The 22696-nt window shown below is 39.6% G+C and overlaps 1 protein-coding gene and 1 pseudogene across 1 annotated transcript in view; one reads left to right on the forward strand and one right to left on the reverse strand.

The window, feature by feature from the left end:
• The first annotated feature begins 11675 nt into the window (after positions 1-11675).
• Positions 11676-13574, forward strand: LOC109556232 (isocitrate dehydrogenase [NADP] cytoplasmic pseudogene; annotated as a pseudogene).
• A 271-nt stretch (positions 13575-13845) lies between these two features.
• Positions 13846-22696, reverse strand: part of FGGY (FGGY carbohydrate kinase domain containing) — a 525569-nt gene continuing 516718 nt past the window's right edge. Inside the window, exon 17 of the transcript XR_011564145.1 lies at positions 13846-17307. The gene's annotated coding sequence lies outside the window, so the exon portion shown is untranslated. The remainder of the gene's footprint in view (positions 17308-22696) is intronic.

The following is a 22696-nucleotide window of genomic DNA, read 5'->3' on the forward strand; positions in this document are numbered from 1 at the left end:
AGGCACTCTATCTATCAGATCTAGGCCCTTAAATCTATTTCTCACTTCCACTGTATAATCATAAGGGATTTGATTTAGGTCATACCTGAATGGTCTAGTGGTTTTCCCTACTTTCTTCAATTTAAGTCTGAATTTGGTAATAAGGAGTTCATGATCTGAGCCACAGTCAGCTCCCGGTCTTGTTTTTGTTGACTGTTTAGAGCTTCTCCATCTTTGGCTACAAAGAATATAATCAATCTGATTTCGGTGTTGACCATCTGGTGATGTCCATGTGTAGAGTCTTCTCTTGTGTTGTTGGAAGAGGGTGTTTGCTATGACCAGTGCATTTAATTGACACTAATTCAAACTAGATTGATATGAATCAAAATGCTACTTACAATCTCTAAGGCAACCACTAAGAAAATAACTTAAAAATGTGTAGAAAAAAAGAGAAAGGAATCAAAGTGGTTCACTAAAAAATACTTATTGAACATGAAAGAAGGCAGTCATGGAGTTGAGGTACAAGAAAAGATATAAGACATGTAGAGAACCTATGCAAAATAGAAATCCTCCCTTATCTGTAATAACATTGAAGGAAAATGAAATTAAAACTTCAACCAAAAGGCAAAAAAAAAAGGCAGAATGGTTTCTAAAAACATGATACAATCATATGCTATCTATAAGAGACTCACCTTGCACTCAAAGGTAAGCAAGGTTGAAAATTTAGAGATATGAAAAAAATATTCCATGCAAACACTAATCAAAACACAGGTGGATTGTCTATACTAATATCAGACAAAACATAGTTTAAGAAAAATTATTATAAAAGATAAAAGGCCATTACATAGTGATAAAACGATCCATCAAGAAGACATATTAAGTACAAACACATAAATCAAGCCAAAAAATATATGAAGCAAAAACTAACAATTAAAGCACCAAACAATAATAGTAGAACATATATATACCCCACTTTCAATGATGGATGAAACAACTACACAGAAGTCAGCAAGGAAACAGAAGACTTGAACAACGTTATAAGCCAACTAGAGCTAAGAGACATATATAGAACAGAACACCCAACAACAGCAGAATAAACTTTCTTGTCAGGAGCATGTGGAACATTCTCCAGGAAAGACCATATATTAGGCCACAAAATACATTTAAAAAGACCAACACCATACAAAACATGTTTTCTGACCACAATGGAACAAAATGAGAAATTAGTGTAGAAGTCCTAGAAGAAAACACAGAAGAAACGCTCATGACATTGGGTTTGGCAATGATTCTTGCATAATACACCAAAAGCACAAGCAAGAAAAGCAAAAATACAGATGCAATCACACTAAAAACCTTCTGCATAGTGAAGGAAACAGGGTGAAAAGACAGAATATAGAGAAGGAAAAATATTTTAAAACCATATATCTGATAAAAGATTAGTATCCAAAATATACAAGGAACTCCTACAACTCAACAGCCAAAAAAAAAAAAAAAAAAGATTAAAAAATGAGCAATGAACTTGAATAAACATTTCTCCAAAGATAGGCCACTGGTTGACAGGCATATGAAAAGATGCTCAGTATCATTAATCACCAGGGAAATGCAAATCAAAGTCACAATTAGATATCACTCACACTTGTTAGGATAGCTATTATAAATATTTCAAAGGTAATGAGTGTTGGTAAGGAAGTGGAGAAATTGGAACTCTTGTACACTTTTGGTAGATGTAAGATATATAAAAGGGTGAGCCTCTATGGAAAACAGTATAGAGTTTCTTTAAAAAATTAAAATTAGACTTACCAGGGGATCATATATCAAAATAAACTGGATTCAGGATCTCCACAAGATATATGCATTCCAAAGTTCTTTGCATTATTGACAATAACCAAGATATAGGAATGACCTAAATATCCAACAACAGATGAAAGAAAATGTGATATATACATACAATGGAATATTGTTCAACCTTAAAAAAGAAGGAAATCCTGCCATATGTGTCAATATAGATAAACCTAGAGGACACTATGCTAAGTGAGATAACCCAGTCACAGGGGATAAATACTGCCTGATTTCAGTTAGATGAGGTATTTAAAACTGCCAACCTCATAGAAACAGAGAATACAATGATGGTTGCCAGGGGCTGGAGGGACGGGAAAGTGGGACGGCGCTGTTTAACAGGTATAAAGTTTCAGTGTTGCCACCTGAAAAACTTCTAGAGATCTGCTGTACAATACTCTGCCTAAGTTAACCTATAATAATACTGTATTGTGCACTTAAAGTTTATTAACAGAGTAGATAGATATGTTTAGTGTTAACACACAAAAAGTCCTTCTTAAAAGATAGATAGAAGAAAAAGAAAGAAAAGTGCAAAGGAAGGAAGGGAATAAGGGAGGAAGATAACAAACAGGAGAACTGTCAAATTCACAAATATATGGAAATTAAACAACACACTAACCAATGAATCAAAAATGAAATCACAAGAAATTAGAAGATACTGTGAGATGAATGAAAAAGAAAACATAACACACCAAAACTTATGGGATGCAGTTAAAGCAGTTTGTGGTGGTGTAGCCACACGTTCCGGGAAACAAACTCACTCAGGACGATGCAGATAGTGCAGTGCAGCTTATTACACCGGTGGGCCCAAGGCAGAGTCTCCTCTTAGCCAAGGACCCTGACCAGTTTTTGTGAAAACCTTATATATCTGAAGTGTATGTGCACAAAACCTTCCCCAAATTCCCTGAAACTAGTCTGAACAAAGGAAAAAGAAAGATACAAAGTTAACCTGTGATTCATATGCCTTAAGCCTAGGTAGTTAACAGTGGACAATTATCAATAGGCCTGTGGTCAGACCCCAATAAGCATAATAGAATGTATGATTCTATTCGGTTACACAGATAATTAGGATATTCTTTTAGGCCAGGGAAAGTATAGGTAGGAGCCCTGGGCTCTTCCTCCCGGGGGCCTGGTTTTCCAGTTGGTATGTCGTTTTCTTAGATACTGGGCATATAGCTCATAGTCCACAGTCTGGCCTAAGATGGAGTCCTACTTTCAAGATAGAGCCTGTTTTGTTTCCTCTTTCAGTAGAAGAAAATTTGTGGTTCTAAAATGCTTACATTCAAAAAAAAGAAAAACCTTATTATCAATAATCTAAACTTCTAAGGAACTAGTAAAGAAAAATCCAAACTACCAAACTAAATCCAAAGCAAACAGAAAGAAAGAATGAAAATTTGAGTAGAGATAAATGAAATAGAAAAAAAAAAGATTCCACTTAAGATCAAAATGAATAAAATACTTAGTATAACTAAGGAGGTATAAGACTCATACACTAAAAACAACAAAATATTGCTCAAAGAAATTGAAGAAGACCTAAATAAATGGAAGGGCATCCCACATTCATAGATTGGAAGACCTAACATAGTTAAGAGGCAATATTCCTTCTTGGTTCAGATGGTAAAGAATCTGCCTGCACTGCAAGAGACCTAAGTTCAATCCCTGGGTTGGGAAGATCCTCTGGAGAAGGGAATGGCTACCCACTCCAGAATTCTTGCCTGCAGAATTCAATGGAGAGAGGAGCCTGGAGGGTTACAGTCCATGGGGTTGCAAAGCGTTGGACATAACTGAGCAACTAACATTCACATTCCTCAAGTTGATGTACAGATTCAGTGTAATCTCTATCAAAATTCCAGGTGCCTTTTTGAAGAATGGACAAGCTGATTATAAAATTCACATGTAATTGCAAAGGATGCCAAATATCCAAAATCTTGAAAAAGGGCAAAATTCTTCATATTTCTCTATTTCAAAACTTACTGCTAAGCTACAGTAACCAAAACACTGTTGTGCTGAAGTAAGGACTGACATACAGATCAATGGAATATAATTCAGAATCCAGAAGTAAACCCAAATATCTATAAGATACCAAGAACATTCAATGGGAGAAAGAATAGCCTTTTCAACATACAGTCCTGGGACTGAAGGAGGAAACAGATTGAATGGGCTCCTTCTTGAAAGCAGGACTCCATCTTGGGCCAGACTGTGGACTTTGAGCTATATGCCCAGTATCTATGGAAACGACATACCAACTAGAAAACCAGGCCCCCAGAAGGAAGAGCCCAGGGCTCGTATCTAGACTCTCCCTGGCCTAAAAGAATACCCTAATTATCTGTGTAATCGGATAGAATCATACATTCTGTTATGCTTATTAGGGTATGACCACAGACCTATTGATAATTGTCCACTGTTAACTACCTAGGCTGAAGGCATATGAATCTTGGGTTAACTTTGATTGTATCTTTCTTTCCCTTTGTTCAGACTAGTTTCATAGAATTTGGGGAGGTAGGTTTGAGCACATACACTTAGGGTATATAGTTCAGTTCAGTCGCTCAGTCGTGTCTGACTCTTTGCAACCCCATGAATCGCAGCACGCCAGGCCTCCCTGTCCATCACCATCTCCCGGAGTTCACTCAAATTCACGTCCATTGAGTTGGTGATGCCATCCAGCCATCTCATCCTCTGTCGTCCCCCTTTCTTCCTGCCCCCAATCCCTCTCAGCATCAGAGTCTTTTCCAATGAGTCAACTCTTCGCATGAGATGGCCAAAGTACTGGAGTTTCAGCTTTAGCATCATTCCTTCCAAAGAACACCCACGGCTGATCTCCTTTAGGATGGACTGGTTGGATCTCCTTGCAGTCCAAGGGACTCTCAAGAGTCTTCTCCAACACCACAGTTCAAAAGCATCAATTCTTTGGCGCTCAGCTTTCTTCACAGTCCAACTCTCACATCCATACATGACCACAGGAAAAACCATAGCCTTGACTAGATGGACCTTTGTTGGTAAAGTAATGTCTCTGCTTTTGAATATGCTATCTAGGTTGGTCATAACTTTCCTTCCAAGGAGTAAGCGTCTTTTAATTTCATGGCTGCAGTCACCATCTGCAGTGATTTTGGTATATATAAGGTTTTCACAAAAACTGGTCGGGGTCCTTGGCTAAGAGGAGACTCTGTGTTGGACCCACCGGTGTAATAAACTGCACTCCACTGTCTGCATTGTCCTTCTGAGTGAGTTTGTTTCCTGGAACACGTGGCTACAACAGGACAACTGGATATCCACACAAAAGAATGAACTTAGATGTCTACTTCTACCATATACAAAAAAATAATTCAAAATTAATCAAAAGACCTAAATGTGAGCGCTAAAGTTCTACAACTCTAGGAAAGAACATAGATGTAAATCTTCATGACTTTGGGTTAGGCAATAGTTTCTTAAACATGATACCTAAACCACAAGCAACAAAAGGAAAAAAGTAGATAATCTGGACTTTATAAAAATTTAAAACAGCACTTTTTTTCATCAAAGGACACCATCCTTTAAATAAAGACAACTATAGTATGAGAGAAAATATTTGCATATCATCTATTTGTTAAGAGACTTGTGTGCAGAATACATAAATAACTTGCCATACAACAACAAAAAGGTCAAACAATCCAGTTTAAAAATGGACAAATGATCTGAATAGACATTTTTTCTAAAAAAGAAATTTTAATGGTCAATAAGCCCATATAAAGTTGCTCAAAATCATCAGTCAGTAGGAAAACACAAACGAAAACCACAATGAGATGCCACTTTACTCCCACTGGGATGGCTGCAAGCAAAGCCAAGCCAAAACAAAACAAAACAGAAAATAACAAGCATCAGTGAGGTGTGAAGAAATTAAAACACTCATACATTGCTGATAATAATGTAAAATGGTACACCCACAAAGGCAGCTTAATCGTTCCTCAAAAAGTTAACTGTCTCATTAGCATGTGACCCAGCAATTCCACTCCCAGGTATGTATCCTGCAGAAAAATTGAAAACAGATGTTTAAATAAAAACTTGTATGTGAATGTTGATACCAACACTGTTCGCAACAGGCAAAAGGTAGTAATGACGCAGTGTCTACCAACAGATGAATGGTTACACAAAACATGGTATTTGTGTACAATGAAGTGTTATTCAGTCATAAAAAGAAATGAAGTACCAATTCACATTAATATTTGGATGAACCTTGAAAACATTATGGTAAGTGAAAGAAGGCAGACACAAAAGGGCACATATGCTATGATTATATTCATAAGAAATGTCTGGAACAGACAAATCCTTAGGAACAGATAGCAGATTAGTGGTTGCCAGGTGCTGGAGGGGGAGGGGAATGACCAGTGACTTCTCAATGGGCACAGCCTTTCTTTGTAGGCTGATGAGGATATTCTAGAATTAGATAGTGATAATGCTTGAAAAACATTGTGAATGTACTAACACCACTGAACTGTATAATTTAAAATGATGAACAGGGTGTTACACGAATTTCACTTCGATTAAGAAAATACAGGAGGAGAGAGGAAGCATTTGATGATTCTTATCTTATTCCCAGTCTTACCCTAGGCATTTTGCATTTGTTTTCTCATCGAGCCAAGTGGACCATAAATTCATTTGTCCATAAATAGGTCATGACTTGACTGAAGAGAATTTCCCAGCTGGAATTAAAACTTTAGAATTTGCACAATTCCACCTCCTCTGTGAAGCATCCCCTTAACTCTTCTAAGACAAAAAAAAAAAAAAAAATGTTTACAGATTTTGGAGCAATTTTCTACCTTTTTCCAGCTTCTAATACCTGCACATTTTACCCCTTAGCTTTACTTTTCACATGTATTTTCTTTTACAATGTGACATGTTCATTGCCTGGTTTCTGAGCTCCTCAAGATCAGGACTGCTCCTTTGTGTTTACAGGTCTGTGCTCAGCATACTGGAGAAGGCGATGGCACCCCACTCCAGTACTCTTGCCTGGAAAATCCCATGGAAGAGGAGTCTGGTGGGGTACAGTCCATGGGGTCTCGAAGAGTCGGACACGACTGAGCAGCTTCACTTTCACTTTTCACGCATCGGAGAAAGAAATGGCAACCCACTCCAGTGTTCTTGCCTGGAGAATCCCAGGGACAGGGGAGCCTGGTGGGCTGCCGTCTATGGGGTCGCACAGAGTCAGACACAACTGAAGCGACTTAGCAGCAGCAGCAGCTCAGCATATAGTACATGCTCAATGAAGGTTTTCACCGGCCAGCTGGAATCACATATTTGGTTCCTGTAAATATACTACATTAATGGCTCCTAAAATAGCCATGCCTGTTTGACTTGCCTGTGCTACACTCAGCATCCATTTCCCAGAATGAAACTAGGTCACATCTGGGACGCATGAACAGTTTTAAGAAAGTTCCGTCTGAAATTCAAAACCCTTCAGTGTATATCAAATGTAATCAAGCTGATGATGCCAAAAAAACTGTAAAGGATTAAAACTTCACTTCATTATTACATTTTTGGTCTTTGCTCTTTTACTTCATTTAATAAGTTTTACAGCAACAGAACGATTTGCACATGTTAAAAACCAAAACAGGATGAAAATGGCAAAAAAAGAAAAGCAAAGCATTTCACTTTATGCATCTTTGTCTTTGTGAGTTCTCCCCGATCCTGTGGTTATTTTGTACAAGGTCTGTCTGTTTGGTTATAGGGACAGCTTTTGGGCAAAAGATCTAAGACATCTCTGCCCTCCTGTAAAAATGTGCATCAACAGAGAAAAGAAAAAAAAAAATGGATCTCTTTCTATAAAGAGGTCCTGAGAATGAGAGTCTCTCCTGATGGTAGTAACATGTAGGATATTTCAGTAAGGGAAGCTCTTGAAATTATGTGCCTTTGGTGTCTTCTAGGGACAACAGCAGAATTTGCTGTGCGGTCACAAACCTTTTGTTGTCCCTCTGCTGGAACACTCTTCATGAGTTCTTGTTATGGTCTCTCTTGTTTGTGATTCTTAAAGTATCTTTATTTTGAAAGGGAGACAAAGTACTTCCTTTCTGATTGCACATCCTTGGAAAATTATAAATCATTCCAAAATCGAAAAGTGCATGAGCACACTAGGCATTCCATTAATTATGTTTATGTCCACTCACCTGTATCCCATCCCCAGGTATGTGAAATGGCACAAAGAAAATTCACATACTTGCTTTCTGCTGCATCATTTCTTTTTGAATTTTTTCTGAAACCTAGAACAATAGTTTACATCTTCATAAATGCTGGCATTTTGTTGTGGTTGTGCAAGTTAAACAGCCTGATTAATCCTGCTTATTCCTCTTTCTTCTGCTGACATTCCATACTGGGGAAAGGAGGTCATCTGATGGAAAGGATCCGAGTCCTATGCCTCAACTTCTTGTGTGTGAAATCTGTTTTCCTTTATCCTTCTCATACCCCTTACTTCAGATTTATCAGCATTTATTGAATATCTGCTATAAATATTGACTGGTCTATGGTTGGCCTGTAGTTGGGGCTCAAAAATCAAATCTATTCAGTCAGGGCCCTGACCAGAAATAGAAAATATGCTCATGTTGGATTCCAGTGAGAATTTAATGAAGGGACTGCTTACAGAAATATGAATGGAGTTGGGGAAACCAACAAGTGATCCTGAGATACCCTGTGATCCTTTGGCCTAAAGAAGGAAGGGGAGGCCACAGTCTTGGAGCCTGGTGAGAGTTGGTGGTCTGGAAGGTAGCTGCCCATCAGGAGCTACAGTCATAAAGGGACCAGCTACCATAAGACTTTCGGCATTGAAGAGGTGGGGAGAGGTTTCTCCTCGTTGGTTGAAAGGAATAGGAAGCCTGAGGGCAAAGGGAGCCCGGGCAATGCAGCCTGCAGGGCAGAGAAGTGAGGGGAATGGATCTCGGTGACCAAAGGGAAGATAAAGAATATGCTCACTTCACAGTTTAACTTCAGAATAATTGAGGAAGCAGCATTATTATCCAAAGTTTACAAATGAAGACACTGAGGCAGTCAAGTTTAAATAACTTGCTGAAGGTCATATGGCTACTAAGTGGCAGCCTGTGTGTGTGTATCCTAAGTCACTTCAATCTTGTCCAACTCTGCAACCATATGAACCACAGGTAGCCTGCCAGACTCCTCTGTCCCTGGGATTCTCCAGGCAAGAATACTGGAGTGGGTTGCCATTTCCTCTTCCAGGACTAAATGGCAGACCTAAAATTCAAATTCAGGCCTTCTAGTGCCACTTCTATTTCTTTATACTAAAATGGTTGTCCTTCTGTCCTTACGCTTTACTTACATGACCAGCCTTATATTTTTGACAATGTGAGCCTTGTAAATGATTACGACTTCCATATTTAATTTGGTTGTTAGGAAATTCTATCAAATATTAAGCCCCCATTGCTAATTGTGCAGGATTTTGTGGCTTGCATATCTCAGTGGCCTTACCTACCTTTTGCCTTATTTTTTAAAATCTTTTCATATTACATGTCTTTTTTGAAGAGGTAAAGGATAAACAAATGAGTAAATGAGTAGCTAGTATCTGAATAACCTTGGGGATCTGTGCTTGATTAGCCTTTCCCCTAATACAGACCATCACCGTATAGGGACTGCTAATGTTGACCTCCATTCTCAAACACACACATCTGTTAACTTTGTGGTAGAGTTGGCTTTATTATCACAGCCTTTTTCAACATTGTATTCCTAGCAACCACTACCCATCAATTAATATTGACAACGGAGTTGAAACCTATTTGCTATGCCTGGTGTAATACAACCAGTAAATCAACCAATGTCTGTTTAATTGCAGACATCCTGAGAGCCTTTTATTAAGCTCACTGTATGTGATGCACGTCATTATAGTCTGACTGCTTCCCATGCTTCAGATACTTTAGTAAAAGGCAGTATATGCAATATATGAGTGCACTCCTTCTCCAAATAATTAAGTTTTCTTCTTTAGACTCAAGTATGTGGCATGATTCCAACGATATCTCAAGTGGTTATTTTAAGAAGTTGCTTGCTGTTTGTTTTTTTTATCATCCTAGATAAAGGCCTCTTTGGCCTTATTAATAGAGTTAGCGTTGTTAAAGCTGCCGGGTCACAATAACATTATCTCACATCCTGAAGCAGCACGACAACACTATTCAGACAGGAGTGGAACTCATTTAAGCAATTTGAGACTTGGATTTCATTCAAGTGCATTTAGTGAAAGTTTCAAAGGACTATTATTATGAAGCCTTGCCTGTGAGTTTGTAATGGCACTGGAACAGTATAACAATCAAAATACTACAGATAATAGCAGTTTCTTGGTTAGATAGCATCACCAACTCAGTGGTCATGAATTTGAGCAAACTCTGGGAGATAGTGAAGGACAGAGGAACCTGGCATGCTGCAGTTCATGGGGTTGCAAGGAGTTGGACATGACTTAGCGAATGAAAAACAACAGAAGCAGTTTCTTAGAGTTCCATACATATTGGTAGATTTTAATGTGTTTTCACCTATGTTATCTCATAATCTCCAAATGAAGCTTTAACAAGGTTCATACTAATGCACATATTTAACTGTAGGTATAAAAACATATAAACAAAAGGAGTTTAAGTCCGTGGAGAATCTACCCACACTCACTGATCAGCATCATTAATATGTTCTTTAATCAAACCATTCACCTTCTACTCTGTTGTGTGAAACAGGTTCACTGACCTGTGACCTTTGATTATGAGAAATGATTCTTTTACCCCAGTGAAAGCCTGGGCACTTTTTCTTTCTCCTCCAAGTCCAGTTTATGAAACTTTGACATTGACACAGATGTGGCTATTTCTGATTCAGTTATAGTCTGTTCTTTCATATGTTTGAGGACTAAAACTAAGAAAATGTTCAGGATTCTGACACCTTCCAATGTAGAATCTTCCTGGTAGCTCTTCTTTCCATGTTCGTACTATTCCTCCATTTGTTTCAAAGATGAACAATGGACATTTGATGATGTTTTCACATTTAAAAATTGCTTTCTCTTGTAACACCTCATTATTTTTCTATATCACCCTGTGTAGTGGATATCAAGGTTCATACTTTACCAATGAAGATATTAATGCTCTGGCATTCAGAGCTAGATCAGGTGTGGGAGAGTCAGCTGAGCCAATGGTGCCATAATCATTGGTGTTCATCATTTACTGTTGATTTTAAAATATCTGTTGTTCACCTCTGTGTGTACCACACAATACCAGACATGGGGAGCAATACACAGATACACAGAACACTTTGGGACATGTCCTCCAAGCCCCAGGAGTAACTTACTTGTGAGGGAAGACCTCCCGGTCTTTCCAAGTGCTGCTTTTTCTGCCTGGAAGTTTCTTCCTAACTCTTCTTAACTCTTCTTCATTTCTCTAAAACTCATGAATTAAGCAGTAGGTCTGTATTTCCTGCTGTATTCCTGTCACTAGTGCTCTGTACATGGTAAACGCTCCATCAGTATTTGCTGACTTAATAGGGCATATCTTGTCTCATTCTGTCCCTGCAGTAATTTTACTTCCTTGCTGCCCTGTTGTAACTACAGCTCACATTTCTCTTGCTTTGGAGTCCTACTGCCATTTCTGCTTCTGATTCTGAAATAAACTCCAGAAAACAGGTGATACAGAAGGTCTCAAAAGTCTTTTCTCAAAAGTTTGTCATGTTACTTGGCTTGGGCCCACTGTCAAGCCAAAACAGGAAGAAGTGATCAGGACAATACTAAGAACTAAACACAAAACCTGGGGGTTTCTGCCGAGGCACCGTGAGAATCCGGAACAGTTGGGGTCCAGCCCGGATTGCTAAAGTGGACTGTGTGCTCCCGAGTCATGGCCAGTGTAGCTTTCCCGCAGGAGATAAGCTGAGTCTGCAAGATTGAGAGGGGTTGGGGTGATTAGAAATTGTAAAGAGGTCTACTGAAGTCAAAATGTCTCTAAAAATCCAAGGCGGGTCTGTGGTAGAGATGCAAGGAGATGAAATGACATGAATCATTTGGGAGTTGATTAAAGAGAAACTCATTTTTCCCTATGTGGAACTGGAGCAGCACAGCTACAATTTAGGCATAGAGAATCACGATGCCACCAATGACTAGGTCACTGAGGACGCTGCAGAAGCTATAAAGAAGTACAACGTTGGTGTCAAGTATGCCACCATCACCCCAGATGAGAAGAGAGTGGAGAAGTTCAAGTTGAAACAAATGTGGAAATCTCCAAATGGCACCATCTGAATTATCTTGGGTGGCACTGTCTTCAGGGAAGCTATTATCTGGAAAAATATGCCCTGGCTTGTGAGTGGATGGGTAAAACCCATTATCATAGGTCGTCATGCTTATGGGGATCAATATAGAGCAACCAATTTTGTTGTGCTGGGGCCTGGAAAAGTAGAGACGTCCTACATGCCAAGTGATGGATCCCCCAAAACGGTATACCTAGTATATAACTTCAGAGAGTGGTGGTGTTGCCATGGGGATGTACAATCAAGATAAGTCAATAGAAGATTTTGCATACAGTTCTTTCCAGATGGCTTTGTCTAAGAATTGGCCTTTGTATCGGAGCACCAAAAACACTATTCTGAAGAAATACAATGGACGTTTTAAAGACATCTTTCAGGAGATACATGAAAAGCAGTACAAATCTGAATTTAAAGCTCAGAATATCTGGTATGAGCACAGGCTCATTGATGACATGGTGGCCCAAGCTATGAAATCGGAGGGGGGCTTCATTTGGGCCTGTAAGAACTATGATGGGGATGTGCAGTTGGACTCCATGGCCCAAGGTTATGGCTCTCTCGGCATGATGACTAGTGTGCTGGTTTGTCCAGATGGCAAGACAGTAGAAGCAGAGGCTGCCCACGAGACTGTAACCCGTCACTACTGAATGTACCAGAAAGGACAGGAGACACCCACCAATCCCATTGCTTCCATTTTTGCCTGGACCAGAGACTTAGCCCACAGAGCTAAGCTTGATAACAGTAAAGAGCTCAGCTTTTTTGCAAAGGCTTTGGAAGAAGTCTGTATTGAGATCATTGAGGCTGGCTTCATGACCAAGGACTTAGCTGCATGTATTAAAGGTTTACCCAACATGCAACGTTCTGACTACTTGAAATTTTTGAGTTCATGGATAAACTCGGAGAGAACCTGCAGTTAAAACTAGCCCAGGCCAAACTTTAAGGTCATTTCTTGTCTTTGGAGGATTTTTTTTTTTTCTGGTAACTAGGGTTTACATTTTTCTCTATAACTCTCATGGGTAAAGGCAAAATCAATTTTGTAATTTGTTTAGAAGCCAGAATTTATCTTTTCTATAAGTTTACAGCCTTTTTCTTATGCATACAGTTATGCCACCTTTGTGAACGTGGCCGGGGACTTTTTTTTTAATTTTATTTTCTACTAATAGCCTAGGAACTACTTTTAATGTCCACTTGTACTCACTGTCACTTTTTCTCATGTGCTGAGATCAATGACCAAAATGAACAGTGCTCAAAAGGATAAACTATAGCCACGGTATTATTCCCTGAAATTGTATAAGGTAGGGATTCATTCCTTTTCCCGCTTTCCATGGCCTGGGGCCCTGGGTCATTCTAATGTAACAGATATCTCATTATTTGCAGTAGAAGCTGTATGTTAGACTTGCACATGATTTGAAATGAAGAGCATGGCCGTAACTAAAACCTGTTGAAGACTCATCTTTGTAAAGAGCTCTAGTTGAATCTTTTAAAAATACTAAATATTTTTTAGCTCCTTGGAGAATCCAGAAGAAATACTACCTGGGGGTGGGGGGGGGGTGGTGTTTGTGTCCTCCTCCTGGCCTTGTGTGGCCTAAGTATTATGCAACCTTGAACAGCGTGTTTCATCCAAGTGCAATAATACAAGCTGCACCTTTTTTTTTGGACATCTGCTGGCCTCTTTTATTTCCTTTATGTAAATGTGATTTTTCAGAAGTTGATTGTAAACACTATTCTAGTCCTGTTCTTCATCTAAACTATCGATTTTAATCAAAATTCAGTGCTAATGAAAAAAACAAACACAAAACCTGATAAAATTCACCAGTTTAGTAAAAAATTAGCCCGTTTCTAACTTTTTTTTTTACTAGAAATAGTAGAATCATCAATCATACAGTTGCAAATCCAGATTTTCAGTTACATTAATTGGTAAAGCTCAGTATATAATATCTATGACTCAGTTAGAAGAAATGTATTGCTTTCAAAATAAGTAAAACAAATTTTAAAGGTTTAACAAGAGGAAATATCATAACTCCATGATAATGTTCTGATGTTGTTACATAGATGTAATCTAAGAATTACCATGTACATGTTTAATTCTATGAAACTTGTTTTCATCATTATCTTCTATTCAAACATCTCTAGATATCTGGCATGAGCACTGGGGATGGTGCATTGTGTGTACTCAGAAAACATTTTTGAAATGAATGAATACATATACCATGACTGATCCTTGACAAGAAATTTACGGTGTAGAAAGTGGACCATTTTTCAGCAATTATTCCATTGGAACCTCATAACAGCCTAGTGGTTTGGATAGAGGGATAACTATGAACTCTATCTTAAAAATAAAAGAAGAGCAATTCAGAAGGACTAATTGATTTGTCTGAGTTCACACATAGTATGTAATAGAGCTGTCTTTTAAATCCAAGTTTTGGTGCTGATGCTTTTCTGACTTGACCTTCAAACTTAAGTTTATGTATGGTATGCTGCTGCTGCTGCTAAGTCACTTCAGTCGTCTGACTCTGTGTGACCCCATAGACGGCAGCCCACCAGGCTCCCCCGTCCCTGGGATTCTCCAGGCAAGAACACTGGAGTGGGTTGCCATTTCCTTCTCCAATGCATGAAAGTGAAAAGTGAAAGTGAAGTTGCTCAGTCGTGTCTGACCCTCAGCTATCCCATGGACTGCAGCCCACCAGTCTCCTCCATCCATGGGATTTTCCAGGCAAGAGTACCGGAGTGGGGTGCCATTGTTATGTATGGCATAAGGACTGAGAATTCTTTAACAAGTCAACTGGCACTCTATATATTTGTAAAATGTCAAAATAAAATGTTCTAATTTTTAAAAATTAGAATCATTAATCTAAATAAACACAGAGACTGTTAAAATAAATTTAGAATCTGCAAATAATTGAATACATTGTCTTAGGACTAAAATGGGAGGAAACCACAGGTGTGTGGAATAAAAACAATCATGCTGTTAGTGAAATGTCAGCATCTCTTGGTCTGAAGGACTAAGTAATTATCACAAGAGGAAAGGAAAAATAAACTGTAATTAAGCAATGACTGTAATGGTGTTCTTCTGGTGATAATTGTTTGTCTTTATTGCATTCCAGCAATTCTACTCTATAGATGATATAGAACCTACCATTTTCATTTCAATAGTTACATTTGATCCATGCATTTTTAAATCTATGATTTTAATAAACAAATTGCTTTCTTAAGGTATTTTAAGCTTAGTAAACCTTTACTTTTACATAAGGCACAATGAACATTTTAAATAACCAGTACCCCGTTATTTAACAAAAACAACAGACCATTGTTAATTCATTTGGCCCAACAATCAACAAACATTAACAACTCTGCAGTAATTAGAGCTTTTCAGAGAAACAGAGCAACGTCAGGAGCTCTGTGTTGCTGAAATCCTCAGGCTGAGGCTCGTAGTGGTGCCAGAGAGAAAATTCTAGACTCGAGTAGTAGGATAGCCTTCTTATTTCTTTGTTCATTAAAAATATATATATCTATATTGTAACGGCCCTCACTTCAAAAAAATCTTCAATTTGTAAAAGTACAGATATAATAAACTATCCAAGCAGTCACTATAATCAACCAATCAGTAAAAGAGGAGAGGAGAAATTATTTTATCAAGAATTCGCAGGAAAATACAACTGGGTGTGTATCCTATGTGGTCCTGAACTTCATAGCAACTGAGCAACAGAAGGAAACATTATTCCTACTATTTAGCAGAGCCTGGAGTTCTGTGAAGCACTGGATATAAGTCTGTTCATAGAAAAGGCTTTACATAGACAATGTAAATGAGAGCACACTTTACAACTAAAGCATACAGGTATCCCTCATATGACTGCATTTCATAGATATGGCCTTGGTGAAATCCAAAACAAACTGGAAAGAGAAGACTGTGGCGTGGACCACAGTGATATGGCTTCCTGGAATGGGTGCCAGCAGAGACAAGCTTATAGGAGAGAGGGCAAGGAGAGCCGAGGCGGTTGGGGGTGGTTCCCACTTCACACAGGCGTACATTTCTATGTGAACCAGGATGCATCTCCCTCCCTATTTAAAGCCCTTCAATGATAACCCATTGCATTCATGACAAAACCTGAAATTCTCATCATGGCCTTCGAGGCCATACATGATTCAGCCTCTGCCCATTTACAGTTACATTTCCCTTGGATCTCTTTGCTCTCACCATGATGGATCTCTTCCACTTCTGCAAATGCAAGAACTCTTCCTACACAGTATTTCTTCAGAGGCTGCTCCTGCCTGAAATGCTCTCTCCTTGCCCTTTTTGTCTGGCTAATTCTTGTTCATTTATAAGATTTTGGCTTATGTATTCCTGCTACAAAGAAGATCACACTGGCCACTGCCTTGCCTCATTTATAGTAAATAACACCTGCTGCTGCTGCTGCTAAGTCGCTTCAGTCATGTCTGACTCTGTGAGACCCCATAGACGGCAGCCCACCAGGCTCCCCTGTCCCTGGGATTCTCCAGGCAAGAACACTGGAGTGGGTTGCCATTTCCTTCTCCAATGTATTAAAGTGAAAAGTGAAAGGGAAGTCGCTCAGTTGTATCCGACCCTCAGCGACCCCATGGACTGCAGCCTACCAGGCTCCTCCATCCATGGGATTTTCCAGGCAAGAGTACTGGAGTTGGGTGCCATTGCCTTCTCCATAACTCCTGTCTATTGTGAGAAAACATCAGACAAACCCAAACTAAGGGATTTCATACAAGCTACCTAATCTTTAATTTTCAAGTCTCAAGGTCATTAAAAAAAAGAAGTCTGAGAAACTGGCACAGATTGGAGGAGAGTAGGAAGACATTGCTGACTAAATGCAATGTTTTGTCCTATGTGGAATCCTGGAACAAAAATATTAGTGGAAAAGCTGGTGAAATCTATTAAAATCTGTAGCTCAGTTAGGAGTATTGCACCAATGTTAATACTTAGTGATAAACATTCTATGGTTATGTTAGATGTTAACATTAGGGTAGATGGGGGAAGCATATACTGGTACTCTGCATTACTTGCAACTGTTCTGTAAAACTATTTCAAAATGAGAAGCTAAAAATATCTTCTTCCACAGAACTCCATCAGCAGGAATCATTTCGGCAGTATATCCATTCCTAGAATGCTGTTATCCAGATATGCTGGATAAGACTTTGGTTTCCAGAGCCTGGGGGTATATTTAATTCCTGTCCTGGCCACTCATGAGCTATGTTATGAACAAGTTTCTTAAGTATTCCATGTTTCAATGTTCTCATCTGTAAAAGAGAAGATAGGTGGTTATGAGAATGGCAGGGTTTAATATGTATAAAACACAAATAACAGTGGAGGGTTAGTTATCATTGATTTAATTCCCATTCAATATATCATTGTTGAATGATTGAAGAATGAATGATGCAAGGTTTTTGCTAAGAGGGAGTTGCGATTCAATTAAAGTCAGAGAGAGTTTGGAGAAGAAGCTGAGGGCGCAAAGTGGAGGCTCCATGAGGCACAGTGGAGGGGTTGGCATAAAGATGGCACAAATATAAGAATAATTTGTGGGGGGTAGGGCGGTGAAACAAGGAGCAATACTGATATGGAAGTGTGTCTGAGTGCCCTGAATTCTGATTAACAGTGAGGAGTGAGTAGTCTCTCTAGGGCATGCTGCCTTAGGTAGGTTCTTCACTTGAACCCCACTCTGCATTTGCAGGAGGCTATCCCCTGCAGGCTGCATTTCTCAGCCTTCCATTTCTGCTGGTTTCCAGCTCAATACGGTCAATTGGGCTTCCCAGGTAGCTCTGTTGGTAAAGAATCTGCCTGCAATGCAGGAGACCCCAGTTCAATTTTTGGGTCAGTAAAATCCACTGGAGAAGGGATAGGCTACCCACTCCAGTATTCTTGGGCTTTGCTTGTATTCTTGGGCTTCCCTTGTAGCTCAGCTGGTAAAGAATCCACCTGCAAAGTGGGAAACCTGGGTTCGATCCCTGCGTTGGGAAGATGCCTTGGAGAAGGGAAAGGCTAGCCACTCCAGTATTCTGGCCTGGAGAATTCCATGCACTGTACTGGACTGTATCAGCCATGGGGTCTCAAAGAGTCGGACACGACTGAGTCACTTTCACTTCACTTTCACAGTCAATAGGAGGCAATGTTGAGATGCTGCAGAGTGGGAGACTGGAGTCCCTGGCTAGGGCAATGACTCCAGCAGCAGTGACATTTCGCCCATGAACAGTCCTGCCATGGCCTCAGTTTTTGCCCAGGGGCCAGTCATGTCACCACCTCCTCTGTCCCTGTAACTTAAGAGTCTTAATGGCTCCTTCTGTGAGTATTCTCACAGAATAACTCCTTCTGTGAGTTATTCTCTGGGTTGCCTCCCTGTCCTCTGTTTGGCTGTCAGTCCCTCCATTACCCGTGTAACTTATTCCCAGTTTTGAAACTGCTGTTTAATGAATGCTCAGGTGGTTTCTGTTTCCTGGTTAGATTCTGACAAAAACAAAGGTCGTGGTGAAATTCCCTGTTTTCCAGATGGACTGAAACTCTGGGGCAAGGTTTCCCAGCACTCCATGGCTTGTTTTCCTAATTATCTGTGACAGTCAGTGTGCTGTGAAGTATCCTGGGCTTCAGGGATTGTGAAGTTCAGAAGAAGGTGGTGTTTCTGGGAGCCAGTGTAGGATTACTGAAGCACCACTGCTTTCCAGACAGTCCCAGACAGGTAAGAAACATCTGATGGGAGGAGGAAGTGTCAGAATCCCAATGACACACAGCCAACCCCAGTGATGGGTCAACAGGGTTTATATGGGCAAAAGAGCCCCCCTGATTAGAAGTATGCTCAAGTACTGGAGTCAGAGAAGGGGCATCCATACCATTCCAGGTGCTTTAAATAAACCTGACTTGCCCATGCTGGTACTTCATGCACAAAGATGCTACTATCATTAGCATTGTGTCTCCAGCATTCGTTTAGACAGCCTCTCACATGCGTTCTTGTTCTCTTTCTCCTCATTTGGGCTCCATTTCCCACACTTATTCCTCACTTTGCCCTTGGGAAGGGCAACCTGGCTTGGCTGGCTGCCCTACCTTGACCTTGGTGTCCCTTCCAGGACATCATTCTGGAATTTGTCTCTCAGCTCCTCATACCCCCACCACAGTGATGAAGGACCCTCCTTCCATACACTCACTTAGGACCTCACCAGGGTCTTCCTTTCATTTCAATTAAAAATAGGAAACCAAATGAAAGATGGGTGTGAGGGTTGATGATGAGGTTGGCAGCAATGGTCAGGTTAGAATAATGGAACGAGAGATGGGGGCAAGCAGTTAGCTAGGGAGCTGTTAAATGTAGTTAGAACCTGGACTCTGAGAGTGGAAGAAGTGAAGATGTATGGGAACTCCAAGAGATATCTTTAGAGAGAGAGATAATGATAGTAATAATATTTAATAATAAAGACACAGCTTTCAGAGTATCTAATCCCTTCCTTTTGGCCTCAGTTGAATGGCTCTGTAAACATCCTTGCCTATCTGAGACAGTAGCAGTGACAGGTAGGGTTTTTAGGGTGAGGAGGTTTCTCATTCCTATGGAAAGGGTGTTGCAAAAGCAGTTTTATGAGAAGTCTGTTAGTTCCTCCTTTCCACCAAATTGAGTCCTCAAAGAAATTCCTATATAGACATTCTCAGTTCTCTACTGAAAGAGGTACTTTATGGCTATTAAATATTGATCATGGCACTTAAAATCTAGAAAACAGTAACATTAGTTGGTGATTTAGTTAGAGAGTGCAACCACCTACACTCCCATGCAAGCCAGGCTCATAAATGCCTTCTTCTCGTCACCTCTAAAGGTAAGCCTGATTGTGTTCACATCCCCAGAGGTGACTCTTTGATGAAAAATAATGAAAACATTTGTCACCACAGGCTGAGACTGAGAAGTTACCTGCTCAGCCTAGATAGCAACTTATTTTTAGCCAGGAATCCAGGAAGACAATGTATCTGGAGTGTGATATTGTGAGCAATATGGGTTTTGCGTGGATGAAGACCTACTTTGAGTACTGGCTTCACTATTTACCGGCTGTGTGACTATTGGTAATTTATTTAACTTCCCTGTGCTTCATTCTATCACAAAAATCAGGATAATAATGCATCCCTTATAGTGCTTTTTAAAGGATTAAATGAGTAATACTACTGGATCTAGCATAGCTGGTATTTAGTGGCTTGTTATTGCTGGTGATGGTGTTTTTAAGTGTATTTCCTGAAGGACAGGCTCCCTCATTCCTGTTCCATAAAGCCCTCTCCTAGAGATAAAATGAAGTTAGATTGTGGTGGTTCTTTTTTGGGGAGCCACACAGCGTGGAATGTGGGATGTCAGTTCCCTGCCAGGGATTGAACCCATGACTCCAACATTGAAAGCTCAGAGTATTAACCACTTGAATGCCAGGAAAGTCCATTCCAATGGTTCTTAGTGACAGCTGCACTTTAGAATTACTTGGCAGAGATTTTCAAATATACCAATGCCAGGCCACATCTCAGAACAATTCAGTCAGAATGTCTGGAGGTAAAATCCAAACAGGTTCTTCTAACATGCAATTGGGAGTGAGAATCACCAGCTTAGAGGAACCATGGATCTGAAGTTGGATGGCATGATGGTTAATTTTGTGTGTCAACTTGACAAGGGCCATGGTGGGGGTGGTCCACATATTTGATTACATGTTATTTCTATGCATGTCTGTGGGGGTATTTCTGGATAAGATTAGCATTTGAATCTAATAGACTAAGAAAGGCAGATTACCATCCCCAATGTGGGTGAGCATCATCCAGTCTTTTCAGGAAGTGAAGAGAACCAAAAGGTGGAGGGAGAATTCTCTCTAATTATATAAGCTGGGACATCGCCTTCTGCCCTTGGGCTGGGATTTTTACCATTGGCTCTTCCTGGTCTTTTTGGCCGTTGAACTTGACTATACCACTGGATTTCCTGGGTCTCCAGCTTAGAGACAGCAGATTATGGGACTTCTTAGCTTCCATAATTTTGTGATCCAATTCCTTATAACAAAGTACAAAGTATATATACATGGCTCCCCTGGTGGCTCAGTGGTAAAGAATCCACCTGCCAGTGCAGGAGACATGGGTTCAATCCCTGGATTGGGAAGATTCCCCTCGAGCAGGAAATGGCAATCCACTCCAGTACCCTTGTCTGGAAAATCCCATGGACAAAGGAGCATGGCAGGCAAAAGAGTCAATGGGGTCGCAAAAGAGTCAGACACAATTTAGTAACCTAACAACAGTATATATATATACGTGTGTGTGTGTGTGTGTGCTTATTCTGTTTCTCTGGAGTACTCTAATACAGACAACAGTCTTATGATCCTTTGTGTTCTACAGATTTGAGAAGACTAGTATGCTTCCTCTCTTATGAGCAATATGAACCTTCATTTTCCTAAAAGAGACAACTTCAGTTTACTATCACCTTATATTCAGATCAACCCACTCCAGTATTCTTGCCTGGAGAATCCCATGGACAGAGGAGCCTGGTGGGCTACAGTCCACAGGGTCGCAAAGAGTTGGACACGACTGAGTGACTTCACTTTATATTCAGATCTAGGGTGGAAGGATTTTGCTGAATCTATTTGCATAAATATGATTTTATTAGCAGTATGTTGCAGAGTTATCCAGTGGATAAATGTAAATTAAGTCATGTTTATATTTAGGGACTACTCTTGCTTGGAGAATCCCAGGGACGGAGGAACCTGGTGGGCTGCCATCTATGGGGTCTCACAGAGTTGGACACGACTGAAGCAACTTAGCAGCAGCAGCAGCAGCATGGATGTTTACATATTGATATATACCTATTTATCCATTATAGTTGTTTCTTTTTTTGATGCAATAATTGCCATATTTGGCCAGTAGAAACACTTCAAGTTGGCTCTATTGTTATTTTAATATGACCCAATAGTCTTTGATAATACTTATCCAGTGTAAGATATTATCATTATTAGTTATTTTTATTGGTACATAGACTATAAATACTTGAAATGAGAGCTGGGATTAAAGCATCATATGAGAAACAATAATTTTTAGAACACTGAATTGAGTACAAACACAAAAGCTTGCAAGGAGAGTAAAATAATAAGGAAAGGTTTAAAAGGGTAACACATTGTTATCTCATTCTACATTTACAATCATAAAGATGTTTTTTTTCTTAACCACTTCCTCACCAACTTAATCACCTTTATAACAAAGTCAACATTGTATATATTTCTGGTAGATTTCATAAGCTGCCAGAAGTTTCCTGGCAATACCTTGTATTAAAAAGAGCAGGTGATACCAAGGCCAAGTATATGTTCCTGATATAAATAGCAGGAAGTCTATGAAGTGTTTGTTTTAAGAAGAGTAGGTTTGAAACATATGCTTGAATATATAGAAGCACAATACATTCTCCAGTGCAGTATAACACCTGTGTAGAACAGCTAAGCCATATGTTTCAGAAATTATACTTTGAAAATTACTATGTAGATGTCAAAAAGGAAAATGCACATTTACAAAAAACTAAACACGTTTGCTATTAACACAACTCAACTGTATGTTTTCTTCAAATCCTTTTTAAATGCAACAAGTTTTTAAAAATCTAAGATATGCCAAAACTTCTTCTAAAACCATTAACATATAATAAGCCAAAAATCTAAGAAGTCT

Source organism: Bos indicus, chromosome 3 (genome assembly GCF_029378745.1).
Source record: "Bos indicus isolate NIAB-ARS_2022 breed Sahiwal x Tharparkar chromosome 3, NIAB-ARS_B.indTharparkar_mat_pri_1.0, whole genome shotgun sequence".
Classification (NCBI taxonomy): Eukaryota; Metazoa; Chordata; class Mammalia; order Artiodactyla; family Bovidae; genus Bos; species Bos indicus.